The following is an 18,068-nucleotide window of genomic DNA, read 5'->3' as shown; positions in this document are numbered from 1 at the left end:
ATGACAGGTATTTTGGAAATGCTTAAAGGAAAAATTCAATTCCTGTTCAAATTTGATAGTACTAATTTAAATCATAGATAGTATTTTTCACCTTGAAAAGCTATTAGGTGGCTTGGGAAATAGTCTTTCCTCAACCTTTAAGAATTTGCTTCTTTTCCAGATATAGAACTAGTTGCACAGCATACTTTAGAGAGATTTTTCAGCTCTCATACTAATGTAAAAAATAACAATTTTAACTCATATCAAGTCTAAAATGTTTTAAAGCAGCATAAGGGGAACTGGGTCTGGCAAACTTAATAGTGAAAATACAATCTAAAAAGTTGGTGCAGTCACCATCTAACCTCCCCACAGACAGTAATGGTGGGATAGCTCTGAAGCTTGTTTTTTGACAGTACTTCTTAGTGCAGGCACAATTGACAACTCACTGTTCAGATTCTGCAATACAGGTGGTGCTGGTTTTTCTTGTGAGTGACAGTTCAGGAGTGGAAGGAAGAACAACTGCTGAGCTTGAAGTCTAAGTACATTGATGGTAGGCCTGGTTTTAATGCATTAAGTGTAGCATAGAAAACCCCTACAGGAATAAACTCTGAAGTAGTAAATCCCTACACTTAGCCTCACGTTCAGCTTTGGCCATAACAAATGGATGGGCTGACTTGTCTTATCTTGGTTCTGTGTTTTTCTGCTTTTGCTGTCAGATGAAACTGGCATAGAAGCATAAAGATAACAGAAACTTATCATGTTTTGGCTATTTCTTCAAACTCCAGCACTGTTGTTGCAGAGCCACTGAAGTTGTGGCTCTGATTAATATTGCTTAAAGTTCATATTAACAGTCCATTAAAGTTCTGAAAGTTATTTTCCCCAACTATAAAGAAAAAAGTGTATTTATTGTGAATTACTTTCTCTATTATGTTGTCACCCTGATGTAACTGCCTTGCATGGACACAGAACTCTTTTATTGGTTACCTCTAGTTGCCTCCAAAGCAGCCAAATCTAAAGCAGCATGATACAATACTTCAGTGTCACTCTTCTTTGGAGCAATAGCCTTTTCTGGGAAGCCAAGTCCCTAAACAGTCCTTGGCACAAAACTGTCCCTTATTGGTTCTACACTTGTTACTGTCACACTTTGGGACCAACAGGCATCTTCCAGGCAAGGTCAAGACAGGGAAAGTAGTATAAGAAAGCACCTAAATGTGCAAATACATGATAATTAACACTGAAACCTGCAGGTGTCACCACAATTAGACCTTAATCCAGCAAAGGATCTGCACCTCTAGTGTTTGTTCTGTTTGAAGGAAAAAGGAAGTCACATTTTGTAGCATGAGGCAGCAGTCAAAGGGACGAAGGGAACGAGTTCATTATGAATGAGCTCAAAAAATCTTTCTAATGTTGTTACAGTGGGGGGAAAAAAGCTACAAATATGAAATCTCTGGTGTCTATGCCTATTCAGTAATTTGCTGTGTAAAGGTTGGAGCATGGAACTGTTGTTTTACCATGCCTGCTGTGAATCTTTCCAGTACTTGAATGGAAAGTACTAACTGCAAGTTCTGGTTTTTGAAGACCAGAATACCTGCCTCTACCTGAGAAACAGGTCGTTACAGTTTACCACTCGTCAGTATAAATGCTGACAAAAGCAAAATTTAGGAAAAAAAATGTGAAAATGTTGCGAGACTATGGCCATTTCCGGTGGTTAAAAAAGTGTTCTAAGCTTGCCTAAAAATGTGAAATATGCTGAAAGGAGAAGCCAAAACTCCTTCCTTTGTAGGACCCTCCCAAATGTCTGGAATTTCTTAGCTTTCCTGAGAGAAAGAAAGAGATTTTTCAAGCATATATTCATCTTTGACATGAAAACACTGAATGCCTTTTAAACTGTCTCAGATTTCTGACTCGAGTTTCCCTAAGTTTGTGATTTCTAACCTCTAATGCCACCCATAAAAATAAGACAAATGTTTTATGTTGCAGTATGCTGAAAAAAAAAGATTTTTCTATATATGTGCTTTTAAAAAAGTAACCTAAATTAAGTGGAAGGTCTGGAAAATGGCATATAATGAAGTATAGATGTATAATTTGCATTCATAGGTAACATTTGTCTCACAATAGATAACATAACGACTATAAATTCATAGCAAAGGCATTTAAGCAAGTGTTACAGACATGATCTTGTCTTAGACTGAGCTGATAAGGAAATGTAAAAAAGCTGTATGAAGTATTAATTCAGTCTTGGCAGGTTTCACTATGAAAATTATATTCCCTTTGAGAAATGCAACAGAAACTGGAAAGCTTTACTAGAAATAAAACAAGCAGTTGTCTAATCATTGTAGCACAGCATAACTGTATTTTCTAGAATCAATTATTTATTTTTCACAATCTTGATTGATTTAGAAAAATTAGGTGGCTTTTTAAAACCTCTAGTTTTTTCATTAGAAATGTCTGATTTTGAAGTAGAAAGGGAAAAGTGATAAGAAAGAAAGCATGCCTTAGTATAATGAGCATATTGCTTCTAGAGCAGTACCAGAGCTGGCAGCCACAGAGAACACTGCTCTGCCAGTGTCACCTGAAACAGCGGACAGACAGGTGAATAAAGGGATACCCAGCACTGTATGGCTGTGCCAGGCAAGGAAAGAAATCTGTACAACTGCTTTAAAACTTCTTACTGCTGATCTTATGATAGTCAAAGGCCTATACCAACAAGGATTTAAAACAGAACTGTCAGTTCCTGTTTAAGTATGCTGTCAGAAATGAAATGGACAGTTTTCAGGGTGGTTTCCTATACTCAATCATTTCCAGACCAGAAATATTTGGATATTTATTTCTGTCAAACAGAGACAGAAGCTATATTTACCGTATATAAACTATTATTTCAGCTCCACTGTTTTTTGAAACTTAAGTGGATTTTAGTTTTTGTCTATATTTAGCTAGTAACAATTCCATAAGAAAAAACATCTGTGTTAAGAGAACAGTCAGGTTACAAAATGCAGTATTTTGAAGTCAGGAAGAGACAAAAAGCACAGAAGCACATGGGCTATTGAAATGCTGGTGAGAGACAAATACCCTCTGGCATACTTGGATGCCTCAGAATTAATGGAGTCAACCTCACAAAACATCTGTAAGGTCAAAGAGAACCATTATCCCCACTTCACCAATAGGAAATTGAGTGGGAGAGTTTGTAGGTAGCTAAGGGACATTTAATTCATTCACTTAGTTGTGAAACATCACTAGATGATTTTGATTTAAGTACAGTGACCTCTTCCCCCCAAAGAACAGCTGACAAAATCTTAAAGTGAACCACTAGTATTTGTGGTTGCTGCCAAAGGGGATGATCCTGCTCTCTATCCTGTCCCAGACCATGTGCTCCTGGTGCTTTTCCTGTGCTGGATCTAGTAGTTGTGCCACCAGATTCTCATGCTGAGCTGGCAGCTGCTGCATGCCACAGCAAGATGTGATCCAAGTGGAAGGAGGGAAATGCACAGGCAGGGATGGGCAGGGCAGAGCAAGATGGACTGTTTTGTGACAACCTGCACATGGCAGGTATAGTAGTGCAAACCACATTCTGAAAACTTTGACTCCTAGAAGCAGATATTACCCTTACTGCAAGGCAGAGAGATTGTCTGGCAACAATCTAGAATGTTTAGAGCAGGGCACCTGCTTTGGCAGAGGTACAGGAATGCAAACAGATTGCTGCTGCTTCTTACATCCAGCTCTCTGGTGGGTGGTGAGGCTGAGAGATAAGATACTGTGTGGGACCAGGGAAACATCTAACAGATTATGCATCTCATACAAAATGCATCCATCTAACAGACTGTGCATTAAAAAAAAAAAGGGCTAACCAAATTAAATTGAATTCTTGTCAGCACAGCATGCGAGGCAGTCCTCCTTGTCCATTCAGACCTGGAAAATCTGAGTCAGCTGAAATACTGTGACCAGTTCTGAGCGCTTAAAAATGCAACTTGTTTGGAAAGGCTCCAGAGGCAAGCGATAAAATAATCAGAGGCCCAGCAAACATAGTCTGTTACACTGGAACATCTATAGAGAGGCATAACAAATTTCAAACATGTAAGAAGTACCTATAAAAAGGAAGGGAGAAACTGTTCTCCAGTGCAATGACATGGGGGCTGGATTTAAGTCAAGGCAGAAGAGACATCAGGGTTAAACTACGTATGCTAATTTTGTAATTGTCAGAATAGCAAAGTGCTTCAACAGATCACTTAAGGAAGATCCAGATTTTCTGTATTTAAAGGGTTTTAAAGGTATGTAGAACAAACCATAGCCTGTAAAATCCAATGTATTTGGTTTAATATCCCAAACATAATTTGTTGAGTCTGCTGAATCTGATTTCCAAGACTTCTGTGTTCATTTTCTTCTATGGTTTACAACACTAATAATCAGTGCTTACAAAGTGAGAATTGTATCTCTGGCATTCTCTCTCAGTTCAGGCCCTTGACGAACTATTGTTTTCCTCCCATTTAAATTTCATCAAGTGTCAAACTTTCCAGTCCATCTAAATCACTAAAGTATTATTTCTAAGACTTGCTATCTCATGTCTAAATCAAAGCTAAGTCCTCTGTGCCTTTCTGCTCTGGGTACCTGTCAATCTCAGCATGTGGAAACAGCTACTCTGAGAAAACTCTTGTGATACGCAGCCTAACCCCATTAGCCTCGAGGGTTCCCCCCACCGGCACCCTGGTCCCCCCCTCTCCCTGTAAGGGTTTCATTCTTCTGCGGGATTCTCTATATCTCTCTGAATTCTTGGCTCCACCAGACCATTTCCTGCCTCTGCCTTTGCTTTTACTCCTTTTTATGTGAATTTCTGTACTGAAAACATGGTATCTGCCATTTTTGGGGCCTCTGTCCCCTTTAAAATTATACTGTCGGCTGCCTTAATAAAGTTAACTTTTGACATGTTCTTGCCTTTTGTCTTTCAGCGTGTAATCAGACAGTCCTATGCACACAAAGACCATGAACAAAGACATGCCAGTTTTATCCAATGCGATCTTGCCTTGACGCTCGTTTTGCCTTCTGTGTCGCGCTGCCCTCTCAGCCTCAAGCAAAAGAGGAGACCTTAAGCTGTAGAGACAAACATAAAAAATCATCCAACAGTAACGTTCCTCGGTTTCATGCGCGGGGAAGGCGGTAAAAGCCGACAACAGATGGAAGGAAAAAAAAAAAAAAAAAAAAGCTAGTGACCCCGACGTGATTCGAACACGCAGCCTTCTGATCTGGAGTCAGACGCGCTACCGTTGCGCCACGAGGTCTTGCTAAGTGCTGCTAAGCAGAGCTATACAACTCGGCCGTCGCAGGTCGCCGGCCGTGCAGCCTCGCGGCCGGAGGTTTAGGGTGGGGACGGGTTGGGCCGGCGCGGCCCAGGACCCTGCCCGTCCGCCGCCGCGCCCTTGAGCAGGCCCCTCTGCTCCGGTACTGCTCCGTTACCGCCTTCCCGCGCAAGCACGCCAACTCCCCCCACCCACACCCCCGCTAGTGGTCCGCAGCAGCAAGGGCCTTCCGCTACCGCTCCCTGGTGGTGTCCAGCTCGCCTCCCTCGCCGTTTCCGCCCTACGCAGGCTCGTGGGTCTATACTCCCGCTGCCAGAGGTCGCTCCTGCTGTCCCTCCGCTCACAGCACAATGTTTATAATTCACCAACAAGAACGTAGTTGTGAGGAGCTGCTGATAAAACCTGCCCTGCGACAAGATTGCTCAAGGCAGTTCCTCGTTAGTATAGTGGTGAGTATCCCCGCCTGTCACGCGGGAGACCGGGGTTCGATTCCCCGACGGGGAGGCCGTAGTCAATATTTTTCCTGCCGGCGGGCGGCGCCTTTTGCAGTCCGCGTCATAAAACGGCTCGCGCGGGGCGGGGAAATAAAATAACGCACGAGGGCAGCTCTCCCCGTCGGGGAATCGAACCCCGGTCTCCCGCGTGACAGGCGGGGATACTCACCACTATACTAACGAGGAGTTGCACGTTCAGTACCCCCCATGCGGACCCCTGGGCCTCTGCCCGGGGTGCGTGCGCGGGTGGGAATGGGTGTGGCGGGGGGAGCGTAGTGGGGACAGGGACAGGGGAAGGGACGGGCTCACCGAGACAGGGTCACGGTGACAGAGACAGCTCCACACACACCCGCCTCACTGCGGCCCCGCCGCGCAGCCCCGCGGGGAGCTGCGGGCACGGATCCCTGGAAATTGCCGCGGGAGGGAAGTGCCCGGCTGGAGGCGGCGGGAGCGGAGCAGCACCGGCAGCTCCGGTGTCTTTGCGTTTGTGGTTCTGCATCTCGTTCACGCAGAGTTTCTTTTTACGGGAACCTGAGAAGTGCTGGAGTCAGCAGTCCTTGAGGTTAAGGAACCGGAGCACCTGCTTCTTACCTACCTAAAAAAGGAACGAGGGAAATGGAAACCGGCTACTTTGAGATTTGAGAGTAAAAGGCAGAAGGACACGGGCTGACCATCTGGCTTGATGCTGACCCGGTCAGCAGAAACATGGTTGTAAGTTTGTATGACAGTGACATTAGACAAGGAACTATATTTAATTTGCTGACTTCTGAGATGAGGAATTAACACCACATAATAAACAAGTGGTTGGAGCAAATGGTGTTCTCTTTTGATGGCCCCACTATTGCTTGTATTTGCATAAATGAACCCCATCTTTTCAAATAGCTTTTTCAGATAATCATAGCTAAAGAGCAAACAGCTTCCTTTATGTCGACTTCTAAATATAAGTGACCTGTAAACAATGTATTTCTGAGAACTGGCCTACTCATTTAAACATTTGAATGTGTTTCTCAGCAGATGAAACAGATTTCAATTTTGTCCTGGAAAGTGAAAAATAACAACCACAGTCTCATAACAATTTCAAGACTTTAGATGTAGTGTAATGAGCCATATTGTAGGGCTGTGATCTGGCTTTAAACCTCCCAGAGCAGGATCAAAACCAGTGTTTCCAGGCTGGTCTGCACTTGCTGTGCATGTTCAAATTGTATTCAAAAGATGTTAATTGTTTGCTTGAAGCTGGGAGACTTTCTGGTGGATTCAAACATTGCCTGTTTGCATTTTATAGGATTCATACATTGCCTGTTTGCATTTTATAGGATCACACACACTTAGTTTAGATCTTTTTTTGCCTGCAATTTCCTCAGTTCCTTCTGTTTGTTAAACCTTGTGGTCAGGGAGCTGAGCTTCAGACATCTTTATGTACCCCAAACAAGAAGATGACTTATCCAAAAATACCTAAGAAGGGGAGCAAGAAGAGACATGGAGGTGTGAGTCAGTGCAGCAAAAGGGCTGTTTTGAAGTGGATGGACTATTATGAGGCTGCAATGATTTGCAGTTATAGAGCAGATATACATTCCTTGTTGATTTTTCACAGTGTCATGCAAATACAAAGCAGAACAGGTACTGGGAGCTATGATCAATGCTCCAAGATCTGTGAAGGCTCCATCTTCTCCTCAGGATCTACATGCAGCTATTTCACGTGTCCAGTTCTAGCAATCTTGTTGCACGGTTTCCTCATCATTGCATCAGCTCTGTGTTTAGCTTGTCCCTAGAGGCTGCTAAAACAAGACTGGTGAAAGTCACCTGTAAGAGGCCCATTACAGCCACAGGCAGGAGCATCTAGCACATCATTGTGGCTGCATGCTAGTTACCTCCCCTTCAGCTTGCTTAGCTGAAGCTCATCTTACAAAATGTCCAGATGAGTTTTGAATCTCATTATGGATGGGAAATTCCACGACCTCTTGGCCACCCTCACTGGTAAGAATTTCCACACTGCACCCCTCCTTGGAATTTGCTGTGTTGCAACTTGATCATTTTGCCATGCACCTCCAAGAAATGTCTGGCTCCATCTTCTTTATTCCCTCCCAATGGGTAGCTGAAGACATAAGTCAGATCATCCTGTAACCTCCTTCAGGCTGAGCAAACCAACCTTTCTCAGTGTCTCTCTGTTTGTCCCATGCTCCAGCTCTCTATTCTTTTGATGACCCTTCACTGGACTCATTGTAGTTTGTTGGGATCTTTCTTGTTTCACCCTGCCCTGGGCTGTGCACAGCTCTCCATAGGCAGCCTCACGAGGGCCAGCAGGGGATGGGGGCAGTAATCACTTCCCTTGATCTAGCCAGGCTGTTACTGATATTTCCCAGCCTATCACTAATTTTCATTGCCATAAGAGCAATCCCTCACTCAAGGCTGCCCTTGTGCACTGGGACCTTTTCTGTAAAGCTGCTGTTTACCCAGTCAGTCAGCTCCTGGCTGCTTGGGTTATAATATCCAAGGTGCAGGGCTTAACATTTGCCTTAATTGAATTGGAAGAAATTCATACTGACCCATGCCCCCAGTCTTTCAGAGTCCTGCTAAGGACAGCCCTGGCCTTCAGGGAATCAGCTGCTTCCCTCAATTCAATGTCATCCACCTGAGTCACCTGCTGATACCCTTTGCCTTGGCAGCTACCATACATTGTTATTGGCATGTTGAGGTGCATCACTGATCAGTCATGGAGCCTCCTGTAGCTGCAGAAATCAATTCTTCCAAGTCAGTGAAAAAACACAAATCCTAGATGAGGAGGGAAGCCCTTTCAGGGTTTAGGGTGCCACAATCCTGAACAGCTGCTGCAACTTGAAGACATTTGATTCTGATTAATCTTCATAGCTATTTTGTATGCTCTTCTTTCTGCCCATTCACACATATCCAACACTCCATCTGCTCTTTGTGTTTTATTTTCCTTTTTATTTTTGTCTGTTCCCGCACTCTGTGATGTTCACAGCAAAAGATCTAATGAGCTTTTCAGTAAGAACATGTGAGTTATCAAATGGCATCTTAACTCACAGGGCTTCTTTCTGTATAATTTTGGCATTACACAATTTCTGTTCAGTGTCATGGGTTTGTAGTGAGGTCTGTATGGCTCAGTGATCTCCTTCCGTGCTAATGTATTTTGGTTTAGCTAAAATGGAGTTTAAGAATTTATTAGAAAAATCCATTTACACCTCTTAAGGGAAGGAGTGATCAGGCATCCTGTGTGAAATTAACAGCTGAAGAGCTGAAAAAATTCTGGTTAAAGAGGTCTGTGACACTGTATGTCAGTGCCTGGGGGATTAGTGGGAGGAGGGATTTAAGGGGCTTTCCCCTTAAATAATTATTTTATTATTTATTATTTAATTAAAGGGCTGTTTCCCCTAGCATAGGTTATTCAGTACTAAAAGCAGTCACACAGCTGGGCAGCTTTCCCTCTGTGTTGAGTCATGTGAACTGCCTAATACATGGAGCCTTTAAAAAACTTGTTGGAAAAATCTCAGGGCTTGAATATTTATGTCCTAAGAATTTTGAAATTAAATAGACAAGAAATGCTCGTGCTGAATTGCATTTTCTGTTTAGGTAAAAATCTGAACAGTTGGATCTGGCCATTTTTATTCTTGTAGCTTGGTTTACATCCACTGGATGCTTCCAATAAGAATAAACTCCTTTTCAGAGGGGATCTACATTCTCATAATTTGTCCTCAGAAGGGATTGCCAGACAAATGTACTAAAGAATTACTATAAATATTGGAAAACTGAAAGCTGGGGAAAGTAGAGGCTGGCTGGTTTTAATGAATAATTTCAACTTTACAACTGCAAAAACTGAGAGAGGTCCTGCTTAGAAATAGAAGGTAATTGAAGACTTGGTAATTAAAAGGAAGAGGATTTAAGTTTGTATGCAGAATAAACCTCTCTTTGTTAATGAGGTATATTGTTTCAGAGTAATCTCAAAAGGTTTATGCAGCAAAGTCTTTAGACACATATGAAGACACTCCAAAATCCAAATAGCTTGTGTACTAATCTAAGTATTTTGTTGTAATGTAGGTCTGGATACCACAGTGTGTCTACCAAATTACTCCAACCATAACTTTCTAGCTGTGATGAAAGACTGCAGTAGACTCAAAAATTTCACTATTGGTCTGACTTGCTTTGAAATATGGTATGTCTTAGAACCTTGAAATTGTCAATGATTAGTCTCAAAATAGACCTGTCACATAATGCCTTTGAAGGAAAATTCTAGGGACAAACATGGAAAAATCAAATACTCTAGTATACAGTTATGACAATCAGGACTGACTCTCGCATCATATCCATTCTAGAAGTAAACAACTGTCATTCAAATTTAAAAAAAGGAATCACAAATGTCATAATGGATAATAATAAAGCTATATTAAGTGTAGAGACAGGAAAAATATGGAATAGGCAAACCCAGAGAAAGTAATACAGGAAGAAGCATCATAGATTGAAGTTAGGTAATGCAACAAAGATGTCATGAGATGAAGGCACATGCAGAGATATTAGTTATACAGTGAAGAGGGAGACTTTTGAACATATTGGTTTTGCAAAACTATAAATGAGTCTATATGCAATAAATTTAGCTTGGAAATCATCACACTTTCATGCAGGAATGCACAGTGAACCCTGCACTACCACAAATTGCTGGAGTGCTGGCAGCTTTGACCTAGTTTGGTTGTTAAAATAAGTAAGTTGTCAACTTTGCCTTTTGCTGACTGTTATTAGCACCTTTGGGGGTTTTAATATTTTTCTTTTTTATTTTTTCCCAAAACGTTAATCACATTCTGAAGTTCTTCTCTAGTGAAACTCCTCAAGCAAGATTGCTAACAGAAATTACACTCTTTTTATAAGCTCCATCAACTCATATGCCATGTAGAAGATTCCAAACTGTCATTTGTTATGCTTTCTACTTTGTGTTCAATCTTTCCCCAGACAAATTATGTGCTTAGAGAACAGCTGCTTGAAATCAGATCTTAACTCTACTGTGTATTTGCTATACCTAAATACTCTTAATTCTAGTAAAAGCAAGGAAAAAAGTGTTTAAAGAAAAGATACATCAGATACATTGTCAGGCAGAGTCACAGGACGTTTTACAGCTTTTTCCCAGCTGATGTGGGGGAGATGGTGATCTGCAACCACTGGTTTGGAGATGCCCATTTTAAAAGATGAGAAAAGAGCTGGGGAATTAATGTGGGAAAAAATATGAAGAGAGACACTGTCAAGGTGATAATAAATAATCAAAATAAGGGGTTGTTAAAATGCAGTGAAATGCAAAATAATGCACTTCCCGGGGGAAGAAAATTAGCATGGTTGTTAAAATAACATTTTAAATTTTGTTCTTGATCTCCATTATGTGTTATTTTGCATGTGAAGAATTTTGCTTCAAAAGGCACAAACACTATGCTTCTGAAGATCAGTCTTTATTTCTTTTCAGTCTGCAATTCTGCAGGATAATGACCTTTCCCTAAGTGGTTTTTATAAATTTTTTTTTTTTTGGAACTTAGCTTTTCAAGTTTTCAATCGCACTGGCTCCCTCTGGTGGAATTCTGAAGTGCTCTACTCTACAGTCAGTAAAATTACCAACTCACATTTAGTTTGATAAATGAAACGTGAAGTTACTGTTTTATAGAACTGTTACATAAAATATAATGGAAAAAAGAGAATCATATCTCATAAATGCAACTCAGCTTACTCAAAAAATGAGCTCATAGAATGAAATATTAGCAATCTGGGTCAAAATGGCAAGAGAAAGCATCTTTCATTTCCCCCTCCCTCACATTCTCTTAACTGAAACCATGGCTAGTATTTTGCTAGTGTGTGCTTGGAAAGGAAAGGAGTTACAAAAATGTCATAAGTATGGGACTGGCCTGTTTCACTTGGCAGCAAAACTCAGTCAGTCTCTTACAGAGAGTGTTCATAGGAGAATTTCCGTTTCGAAATGAAGCACTTGGCAGCGGTTGCCCCTTGCATCCTGAGGGCTCTCACCAGAGCTGAACCAGCCCATGGTCCATTCGTCCATTTCTTATTAATAATGACTACAGAAAGGATAAAGAGGAGCAGAAAATGGAGAAAGTGTTAGACTCTTTCCCTGTTTATGCATGTGGTAAGGATTTACATTTTTGAGGACTTTGCAAAAAAATGAAACTAAGCCTTTCACCCAGAGTTGGGCAACTGTGTGGTTGCCCTTTCTCAGTGTAGCAAGACTGACTGAGAGGAAAAAAATGTTTAAACTTGCATCATCACTCCATCCCAGTCCCCTGTCTCTGCAGTGTAAGTCCTCTTTACTGGACATGATAGGTTTCCCAGATAAATGTATGATCCTGACTGTTCTTTAATAACTACAAGGGTTCAAGAACTCTTGCCTGGAGCCAGAGAAAGGGAGTACTTTTTGTCAATTTCACTCTGCTGTATAAACATTCTCAGGTTGACACACTGGCTTTTAATTATGGCACTTTGGAAACTGAAAAAAAGAAGACATGAAAAAGTCAATTTTTTTCTGTAGATTCTGTTTGGATTGGAAGAAATTATGTAGGCTCCTCTGTTCACATGGATGAAGGGGCCACAGTCTTTTCTGACATAGTTTAAGATAGGTAAAAAGAGAAATGCTAAAGATATTTTTAGAACCATTGTTCTCTGAGTGGCATGAAGACTGAGCTACTTGAAAGAGCTTCAGTGCTAAAAACCAATAATATTTTACACTTTTGACAAAATTCTGCTGAAGATATCAAATTTTTCCTCAGTCTGACATGGGAAAAATCCTCACCCTACATACCTCTCTGTTTAAAGAAAAGAATTTAAACAAATTTATTAGATAACTTTTTTAAAATGAACTTGTTGTTCCAGTGAGTCTGAAATTTCAGCTTTTCAGAATTATTTCGGACAGGTTATTTCATATTATCACAAGAACTCTACAACCAACATATTATGAGTAAGAACTGTGAGAGCCATGACTAGTGTACATAATTCTGCACACCTCAAAGTTCTTGGAACATTTCTTTAACCTGTAAGACACACAACATCAGATAAGTAATATATTGCATGTGTCAACATGTTCGTCAAACATTTGATATGGACTTTAATAATGTTTAATCTTGTTTCTTCTTATGCAGAAGTCCTATATTGTTCAGTAAATTCCTTACCTGTCATTTCCATAGTGAATGTTTGTTTTACATCTACAAACCTCACTAGTTTTGGACAATGCCTTTTAATTTTTAAAATCAATGGAACCTGTCAGAAGTTACCAATTTTTAAATAAATCTAACTTCTGCGCCAAGAGAGTATATAAGAAATTTCAGCTGTGTTTAAAAGGCAAAAGTTATTGCAACTGTGCATTAAGAATTGAAAGTCATTCATAGCACTCATAACATATGATTAAAGCTGAGTTTGACTATTTTCAGTAGGAGCAGTATGTGTTAATCAGAGAACCTGGCAGATAGTGAACTCCTAGGTTAGGTGCATGCCAAAGAGACCTGTACAGTCCAAAAAAGAGAAGAAGAATGAAAATAATATCTAGAAACCAGAAGGTGTTTCTAAAAGGCTTAGGTACATAAAATTGTACAATTGCAGGCAAAAAGAGCTAAAATAGGTAAATTGTCAGCAATTATTTATAAAGCAACTTTGCTTCCTATAGAGACTTAAAAATGTAAACTCATAAAACGTTAAATTTACTTATAAGGAATAATTATATTAGTATTTTTAATAGCAGTTAATTACTACTAATAAATAAACCCCCTCACCATTAAATAAATAAGGATTAATATATTCAGAATGTATATTTTCCTGAAGGCATTTTTTCAAACAAAGGAGGGGAAACAGACATTGGTATAGGGGCTCAATGCCAGTACAAGGCTGAATGCAAGCTTCTTAATTTTTGTTCTGTATTGATCTGGGTTACATTAGGGATAATTTCAAGATAATTTCTTGAAGGCAAGAACAAAGGTATTTAACTCTTAGGGGTGTGTCAATCCCTAAATTTGAAATCACTTCTACATCATCCATCAACTGGTGCAACTCCACAGAATATTTGAAAGTTTAAGGGATGCAGCTTTGTGAAATTATTTAGATCAGTCTGGGAATCTGACCAAAAGACATATATTCAGGGCAGAAGTTGTATCAGAAGATAGATCAATGGATTCATTGAGCAACCTTCTGGTCATCACTCTTATTCAGAAAAAAACCTTTGCATGCGCAGGAGAGAGTTCCTGAAGTTTGACTCTCTCATTGAATAACATTGTATTTTCTTTGGATGAGAGGTTAAATGCAAAATGTACAGGTTTGGGGATTTTTTTTAGGTAAATTAATTATGAACATTCTCTATGTTCATAACATGAGCTTTCATTCTTATCATACACCACCTCCTGTAACTGCAGTCTAGCAATCTGTTTTCCACACATTTGCAAACGGTGGTGCAGGCTCATAATATTTCTGTTCTCTTAACAAGAGACATGCTTGTGTGTAAAGTTTAAATCTAGACCTGAGTTTCCTTACAATTTAGGGAGGGTCAGGAGAGCACTGCAGTTCTGCAGACCGGATGCAGAACTTCGGCTGAGATACTTGGCAGAAGGAAGTTGTGGATAGATATGTATCTCAGATTCTGATGCCTTTGTGTTTCAGGATGCATTCTGAATTTGGGTGTTGCCTTATGCTAGTTCCATATTTAAACTTCCTCTGTGGTAAAACAATTAGTTTGAGATTTTGGTGAGTGAAATAGAAAGGATTCATGAGTTTTGAAAAGACAAGTAGCAAAAGCTATGAAGAGGAAAATATACACAGAATACACGTGAGGAGGATATGAAATTTGGAAGTCTGAAACTCTGGTTTGTCCAGCCCACAAACCGTATTTCCTTTGTGTGTTCAAATAATGCAGGCAAGAAATGATTGTTGTGCAGTGTGCTGTCTGCCTTTGACAGGTCACTTCCTGAAAGGGAAAACAGCATGAAGTTATGCATGAAGAATGGCAGTTTAATGGCTGGTCCTAAACGGATGGATACGGTACAGAAAAAGGATGGGATGTGTGATGGTGTTGGGGCTGTCCAACAGCAGGAGGAGTGCCATGCACACTGTCAGGAAGTCAGAGATCTCAGCAGGTGCCTGTGCCTGCATTCCTCATCCCTCTCTGCATGACAACGTGATGCCCACATTGTGACTGCTCCTGTCCTAGCTCCTAACTGCAGTCCTTAATTAGAGCACTGTGAGCACTTCCTCGCTGTGTAGGCACTTGCACTGGCTTTGCCTGGGGGAGAGTTAATTTTCTTCATAGGAGCTCCTATGGGGCTGTGGTTTGGATTTGTGCTGGAAACAGTGTTGATAACAGAGGAATGTGTTTGTTATTGCTGAGCAGAGTTTACACAGCGCCAAGGCCTTTTCTGATTCTCACCCCACCAAAGAGGAGGCCAGAGATGCACAAGGAGCTGAGAGGGGACACAGCTGGACAGCTGACCCCACTGACCAAAGGGGTATTCCAGACCACATGCTGGAAGAGCTCAGATACACAGCTGAAGGAAGAAAGAGGCAGTGAAGGATGTTTGGGGTGATGGAGTTTGTCATCTCAAGGAAGCCTTGCACTTGATGGAGACCTGCTCTCCTGGAGATGGCTGAACACCTGCCTGCCCATGGGAAGCAGTGAATGAATTCCTCATTTGGCCTTGTCTCTGTGTGTGGCCTTTGCTTTTTCTGTTAAAATGTCTCAACCCCTGAGTTTTCTCTCTTTTCCTATTCTCTTCCCCCAGCCACTGGAAGGATTGGATGAACCGCAGCGTGGTGTTTAGCTGCTGGCTGTGGTTAAATCACAACACTGCAGAGTGACAGAGGCAGCATTTCAGTGTGAGGCTAGCAGAGTGTTATTCTGGGCTGCCTGCAGTGTCCAAAGTCAGGCGGGATAAAGGAAAGCTTGTTGACAAGGAAATTGTTGCTTCCTGTTCTGTATCTCCCTCCTCATCCCAAGAAGTTAGTTTCTAGAATTTTTTGTTGTTCACTGACACAGAAATATTATCTAGCCTGACCTTTTTTTAAAATTAAGCTTGTCTGTGAGAACATTGTCATACACAAAAGCTTTAATTTATATTCTTGTTATATTACTACAAGAGAGACAGTTACATTGAATGAATATTGTTTTATATTGAAATGCTTTTCATTAGGTAATTTAATTGATGCATTTGGTGCTACCACAAGGAACTCCTAAGAAAAGGGAATGTTTTAGCTTAATATACTATGTATGAACACTTTCCAGCCTGCATGGCAATTGCTCATCCTTCTGTCTAAAGCAATGCTCTTTTGGCAGAAGCTTAATGGCTGCTATTCCATTGGGCAAGCTAAGGCTCTTAACTCTAAGTTATTCACTTAGAGAGTTATTGTCTTAATTCTTTGTGTCTGGATGATCACAGAGAATGTTATTAATAATAGATTGGAAATGAAAAATAAGAGGGTCTATTCATCAAAGACCATATCCTAAGGACGCAGGATCTCTGGCCAGCTGGACTGATTGTTTTATGCAATGACTGTGTCATTTGTACAGCAATGCCTAATAGTAGCTGCTGAAGTCACTGAACTGCATTTTTCTCTGGAATATGTAAGCATCTTACCAACTTTGCAAATTGCAAAGATACATTTTCATAGATGAGGCTGAGTTTCATAGATGAGACTGCTGTTAAGCAACTAACAATGTTATATGACTTAATTTGATTGTATGACTCTAATCCAAATGCAGAAAAACTGGAATAGAAAAAAAGTTTGTAGCAGAAGGTAGCATGAGAAGAAAGACTCAAAAAGGTTTTGGAAATATTTTATTATGAAGGATTCTTCTATCAAGCATCTGGCTATGGTTTCTACATTTATCTGAAATGGAGATATTTTTCATCATCTTTTAAAGTACTTTAAAATAGCTGATCTTTTTTATACCCACTCTTTGGTCTTCTCAGTCTATGGTGAGAGAGGATTTTTTTGTTGTTCTGCAAACAGCATCATTTTCTCCTATACACAGCCCCATGTATGATGGACTTACAGGAGGGGTTTGGGAAAGGTGTGGGAGTCAGACCACTGGTGTGCTGGAAGCAGCAGAAATTACAGGAAAAAAAGAGCATGGGGCAAAGTATTTTAGAACAGAGTTTGCAAACAGTTATTGACCTGAGCAGGGACTGATAGCCCAGATTAGTGTACGAGTGTAATGGGACTTCATGCTCTACAAGATCAAAATAGCAAATGCCCCATTACAGCAATTATCAACTGGTAAAAGCACAAGAGATGAAGTTGATAAAGTACTTCTGTGTTCATTAGCCTCACTATGTGGCAAATGTGTTATAGGTCACCATATGCTAATGCTTTACCTGACAAACAGAAAATATTAATGGAAATTATAGAAAGACAAATTATAAGGAGGCCAATCCATGTTCAGCCATTACAAATCCAAGTAAATGTGCAGCCTACAAATACTTATTGGTGCGTCTGTGGTCAGCATCCAAAATTCTTTCTTCTGATCCAAGTGTTGAGGGCATTTAGGTCAGTCAGCATCTTTCTTGCAACTTGGCTACTTGGAGCCAAGACAGAACCATTTTGATTTTTAACTCAGGGAAACTGATAGATAATTCATTTGGCCTTGAAGAATACTGGAAGGCAAATAAATGATCAAGCATTGTCAAGCATTCTTCAGAGAAAAGCCATTTGTAATCAAGATTTGCAAAACAAAAGACACAAAGAAACTTGGGCTGAACTAAACTGCAGCTTTTAAAAAAGAAAACATACTAATTTTACTTGTGTACGTGTGGGTCCCTGCCTTCTATCACATGGCTTAAGGTTTTGCATGTAACTACCAAATCTATGTTAGATTTTTAATGTAACATTTTATTAAAGTTATTACTTTTTGTTCTGCTCAGGAAAGAGCCTTTAGCTCATCGAGTACCAGTGGATTCTGATATGTTTTTAAGAATTTCACCATTTCCCTTAAAATCCTGAGCCAAGATTTTAATATTCACTCAAAGGTCTGGGTAGAACAGAAGGTGTAGACTTTTCCCAACATGGAATACATTCCCTCCACAATGGTACTAGTTAACAAGCTATAGGGAGGAAGGACTCTTTTCCAGATCTTTCTCAAATCCTTCCAGGCAAGTCCTTCCAAAGCACTGAAGAGCCCTTCAACACTGACATTCAGAAGATCTAAGGGTTCCAATTACAGCCAGGTCTTCACCACTGACACAGATGATGATGATGAGACTACGAGATCTCAGTGTGTTCCCTCTTTTATTAACCTACAGTGAGTGTTACAGACATAACTGGCTTCTATTGGTTGCAT

At 40.5% G+C, this 18,068-nt stretch overlaps 3 non-coding genes across 3 annotated transcripts; 1 reads left to right on the top strand and 2 right to left on the bottom strand.

The window, feature by feature from the left end:
- Window positions 1–5,177: 5,177 nt before the first annotated feature.
- TRNAW-CCA (transfer RNA tryptophan (anticodon CCA)) lies at window positions 5,178–5,249 on the bottom strand. Its single transcript has one exon. It is a non-coding gene; the product is annotated as a tRNA-Trp (tRNA).
- A 450-nt stretch (window positions 5,250–5,699) lies between these two features.
- Window positions 5,700–5,771, top strand: TRNAD-GUC (transfer RNA aspartic acid (anticodon GUC)). Its single transcript has one exon. It is a non-coding gene; the product is annotated as a tRNA-Asp (tRNA).
- A 104-nt stretch (window positions 5,772–5,875) lies between these two features.
- Window positions 5,876–5,947, bottom strand: TRNAD-GUC (transfer RNA aspartic acid (anticodon GUC)). The gene has a single exon. It is a non-coding gene; the product is annotated as a tRNA-Asp (tRNA).
- Window positions 5,948–18,068: the final 12,121 nt, after the last annotated feature.

Source organism: Serinus canaria, chromosome 1A (assembly GCF_022539315.1).
Source record: "Serinus canaria isolate serCan28SL12 chromosome 1A, serCan2020, whole genome shotgun sequence".
NCBI lineage: Eukaryota > Metazoa > Chordata > Aves > Passeriformes > Fringillidae > Serinus > Serinus canaria.
Note: the sequence above shows the minus strand (reverse complement) of the source record. Positions and strands in the feature narration are given on the sequence as shown.